This window comes from Ascaphus truei, chromosome 21, assembly GCF_040206685.1.
Source record: "Ascaphus truei isolate aAscTru1 chromosome 21, aAscTru1.hap1, whole genome shotgun sequence".
Taxonomy (NCBI): Eukaryota; Metazoa; Chordata; class Amphibia; order Anura; family Ascaphidae; genus Ascaphus; species Ascaphus truei.
In genome coordinates this window covers 14554372-14559754 of record NC_134503.1, presented here as the reverse complement: position 1 = coordinate 14559754, position 5383 = coordinate 14554372, and positions in this window count along the sequence as shown.

Here is a 5383-nt window from a genome sequence, read left to right as displayed (position 1 = left end):
TCTCCGCTGTGACGTCACTAAGTGTGTCTCACCTGACTGGCGGAGAGCCTACCTCTGGGCTGCGCTGATTGGTCAGTTTGCTCAAGGCATTCAGTTTGATTTTTGGAGAATTAAAGTGAAATTAAAACCAGGTTGAGGCCCCTGAAGAAAAAGTCAGGGGGGGTGGGGTGGCTTTCAGATTCAACGGCAGGACTGGTGGTGCCTTTTCACAGTATAAAGACCATCATTGAAAGGTAGCAAGGTAAACATATCAAACTCATCCTACAAGTTCAAAGAGAGAGATCAATTGGCCACTGTGGTGACCCAACAGCTAGGTACACTGCTGCCACTGTATTGCATTTAAAAGTTGAAATGACATGTGATCAGACATCAGGATAGGTTTTCAGTACCTATTGCAAAATACGTTATTTGCTGTTGGAAATGTTATTGGACTGATATATAAAAAAATCAAAAACGAATAGATGATACCGTTCTGTGGCTAACAAAATGTTTTATTTGTGCGAGCTTTGAGATGCACTGATCTCTTCTTCCGGCGGTGTTACAATGGGTAAAGCAAGAAAGGTTTTTACTTTAAAACAGCGCATCCTGGAATGTATCTGTGACTGAAGCCTATCCCTCCCCCCTGTGCAGTATGCGATTTATGACTTAAGGTGTTAAATGGTCCCTGAATGTTAGTGATGTATGTGTGTAAATATAAATGTATAAAGCACCCACAGTGTATACAGCGCTTTACAAAAGGGGTGTGTGGAGTGGGAGTGTATACCAATGGTGTGTGTGGTAGGGACACCGTGAATTCCCGAAATGGGGCTCCACCCTATGCATATGTCTCCCCACGGACGGTAGATTTGGGCGGTTTGGAGAAGGACTCCCGCCGGAAGATACCGAAAATATGGCTGACGACAAATGACCAGCGACTGGTTGACAGTTTATTTGCAAGTACTTCCACAAAACTGTGTTGTCTCAGTTTGTAGGTGGGGGTGTAAGCATGCGGTAGGTACACTAAGCCTTTAAGAGAGGCAGAGGCCCAGCATGGGGCCCACATAAGGGCTGCTGTGCCTCTAGAGGGTGGGAGCTGTGGCTGGCTCTCCTCTCCCCCCCCCCCCCCACTACGAGGGTTGTTAGATTTGTGCATCAATGGGTGAGGGGAACGACGACTCGCGCAGGGTTTTTAAACCCGGCGCTTGCTCGAGCTCTGCACCGAGGCCTAAACCGAGACCGTAGCTTCATGAGTCACTACCCTGACACAAGAGAACTCTCTTGCCATGAGTGCTAAAGGCCATGTCTATACATACTGCGCTATATGAATGCACACACAGCTGTCTCTTACACATATGTACAATGTAATTTTATCCCTATACAGTATACCAATAGGGACCACATCGTATCTACACACATTAATAGTAATGCAACACCCTCTTACATTTCTACACCCACCAACACCATTGGTGTACACACCGTTTGTAAAGCGCTGTATACACTGTGGGCACTTTCTAAATTTATATTTACACATACACATACACATACACATACACACACATCACTAACATTCAGGGACCGTTTAACCCCTTAAGTCATAAATCGCATACTGCACAGGGGGGAGGGATAGGCTTCAGTCACAGATACATTCCTGGATGCACTGTTTTTAAGTAAAAACCTTTCTTGCTTTACCCATTGTAACACCGCCGGAAGAAGAGATTAGTACATCTCGAAAGCTCGCACAAATAAAAGCATTTCGTTAGCCACAAAACGCTATCCTCTATGCGTTTTTGATTATTATGCTCGGCTAACACGGTACAAATACCTACATATATATACCCTTTGCTACCACAGGAGAGTGCAATGCAACACAGCGCAATGTGGAGCAGGTTCCACTAGCAGTGAAAGTGTTTGTTAGCGTAACAACAAAGAGTTCTTCTTAGATGTAGTAGGGTTTGCAGAGATATGTGATACATTATGGAGCGTATGTCTAAGATCATGCATTTAAAAAAAACAAACTGGTGCGTCAAAATTTTAGTTTGAAAAAGTACGAACCTTCCTAAGCTGTGGGCCATACGTATGCAGGTCGTTATGTGACTACATACATATGGACCGGTCATTATTTTAAATGACGTTTGATGGATTGGGTCATGTCGAATACCTCATGGATGCAATTTAAATGTAAACAGAATGATGTGTATTTGTATTTATAAGTAGTAAATATAAATTAGCAGTGTAATGTAATTGCCATTCTGTAACAATAATGCATTTTGTCAACCTATATAATGAAACATTCGTGCTGTGTCAAATACATTTGTGACTGTAGCAACTTAATTCTGTGCAAACAACATAATTACACTTCTGAGTGTTTGTGCCACAACATACAATTTTAGTGCAGGTTAAAGTATATTTATATTTTGGTGCACAGATACATCACATGACGCCGCGACATCATGACGCTGCCTCGGAGATGCGCCAGACAATGGTAAGAGGCCCCGCAAAAGCCCCTGCACCGAGCCCCACGGTAATCACAGACAGCCCTGGACCCAACTGTCCCAGGCCCGGTGTCTCTCCGGCAGTAACGGCGGCTCTCCGGCAGTAACGGCGGCTCTCCGGCAGTAACGGCGGCTCCCCTGGCAGTGACGGTGTCTCTCTGGCAGTGGCGGGGGGATCTCGGGCAGTAACGGTGGCTCTCCGGCAGTAACAGCGGCTCCCCTGGCAGTAACGGTGTCTCTCTGGCAGTGGCGGGGGGATCTCGGGCAGTAACGGTGGCTCTCCGGCAGTGACGGCGGCTCTCCGGCAGTAACGGTGGTTCCCCTGGCAGTAACGGCGGCTCTCCGGCAGTAACGGCGGCTCTCCGGCAGTAACGGCGGCTCTCCGGCAGTAACGGTGGTTCCCCTGGCAGTAACGGCGGCTCTCCGGCAGTAACGGCGGCTCTCCGGCAGTAACGGCGGCTCTCCGGCAGTGACGGCGGCTCTCCGGCAGTGACGGTCGCTCCCCTGGCAGTGACGGTGTCTCTCTGGCAGTGGCGGGGGGATCTCGGGCAGTAACGGTGGCTCCCCTGGCAGTAACGGCGGCTCTCCGGCAGTAACGGTGGCTCTCCGGCAGTGACGGTGGCTCCCCTGGCAGTGACGGTGGCTCTCCGGCAGTAACGGCGGCTCCCCTGGCAGTAACGGCGGCTCTCCGGCAGTAACGGCGGCTCCCCTGGCAGTAACGGCGGCTCTCCGGCAGTAACGGCGGCTCCCCTGGCAGTAACGGCGGCTCTCCGGCAGTAACGGCGGCTCCCCTGGCAGTAACGGCGGCTCTCCGGCAGTAACGGCGGCTCTCCGGCAGTGACGGTGTCTCTCCGGCAGTGACGGTGTCTCTCTGGCAGTGGCGGGGGGATCTCTGGCAGGGGCAGCGGATCTGTGGCGGTCGCGATTGCGTGATGATGTCACACAGAGGGCGGCAGATTTGAAACTCCATACAAACCGCTCGCAACATTTATAGCTTATACTGACTGCAAGAGGCTATAACTTGATACGGCAATTACAGCCGCGCCTCCAGGCTTAAACACACATGTTGGTGTGCCTGTCTTCAGTTACTTTGTAGCGGTGACCCGATCAGAAATCTTATGTCAGGGTCTGCGGTTCTACTGCTGCTGCAGCTCTCATTGATTACCGGTAAACAGCATTAGCCAGGCTTTGCCTAGACCAGGGGTGTGCGCAAACTGGGGGGCGCGGCTGTTGCTGCGCCCCGCGCTCTTCCCAGCGGCATTTAAATGAAATGCCGGGGGATCGCATGAGGCCTCTGCAACCTCAATTTACCGAGATTCAGACGGCTGTGTTGACATGTCAAATGACGCCGCGGGGTCACGTGACGCGACGTCACATGACCCTGCGGCGTCATTTGACGCCAGCAACAGAGGTAAGGGGGGGCACGAGCATCGGGGGGGCAGCAGGCAGGGGGACGCAACTGCAAACGTTTGTGCACTCCTGGCATAGATGAATTGTGTCTGATTGTCCGGCGGTTGGACTTTACCAAACGGAAGCACCGTTTTATCACTGCAGATTATTTACTGCAAGTGCTAAAGTTTTGTGAGGGTAAAATAATATTATCTTGATCATGTTTTACAGTCATTTGGCAGATTATTAATATGATGAGTAGACATTACCGTAATGGGAGTGATCAGACCAGGTGATAGGGTGAATGTTGGCACTGCACGCTTGTGGGAAAGTGCTTGCGTCTAAGAATATGTCCTCTATTCTGGAGTAGGTATTGTGTGGGTTGCAAAAGAAAGCTATACAGGCGTACCCCGGTTTAAGGACACTCACTTTAAGTACACTCGCGAGTAAGGACATGTCGCCCAATAGGCAAACGGCAGCTCGCGCATGCGCCTGTCAGCACGTCCTGAACAGCAATACCGGCTCCCTACCTGTACCGAAGCTGTGCGCACGCGGGGAGACTATAGAGCCTGTTACACACGCGTTATTTACATCAGTTATGGACGTATATTACGATTGCAGTACAGTACATGCATCGATAAGTGGGGAAAAGGTAGTGCTTCACTTTAAGTACATTTTCGCTTTACATACATGTTCCGGTCCCATTGCGTACGTTAATGCGGGTATGCGTGTAATCTCTTTGGTGCTGTATTCGCCATGTGTCCAGCAGGAGGAATTGATTTAGGTGTTTTAGTTAGGACGTTTGTTTTTTGTACTGTGCTATCTGATTGTGTTGCACTTTTTGGTACTCGAGATCTATCCAATACTGTATCTAGCACTCATGACCTCTGCTACCATTCATCTTCCCTTCTATATTTGTCCTAGATTTTCAAAGAATTTGTCGAAGAAATGCTTTGAGGGTCCATAAGGGGCATAAATATTAGCCAGTGTGATTGGCGTATTATATATTGTATAATATTAGGTATCTTCCGTCTTTGTCACTTTCTCTTTGTTTGAGCGAATGACATATAGTTACATAGTAGAGATACATAGTTACATAGTTACATAGTAGATGAGGTTGAAAAAAGACTTCCGTCCATCAAGTTCAACCTATGCTAAATTTAAACAACAGATACTTTATCCTTTATCTATACTTACTTATTGATCCAGAGGAAGGCAAACAAAAAACCCCAGAGTCATATCATCCAATGATATCTCATAAGGGGAAAAATAAATTCCTTCCTGACTCAAAGAATTGGCAATCGGATAAATCCCTGGATCAACATCCTTCCCATGTTTACTTATTTGGTATATCCCTGTATACGTTTCCTTTCTAAAAAGATGTCCAACCTTTTTTGGAACAAATCTATTGTATCTGCCATCATAGTCTCAATGGGTAATTAATTCCACAGTGTAACTGCCCTTGCTGTAAAGAACCCTTTCCTTTGTTGCTGGTGAAATCTCCTTTCCTCCAACCTTAAGGG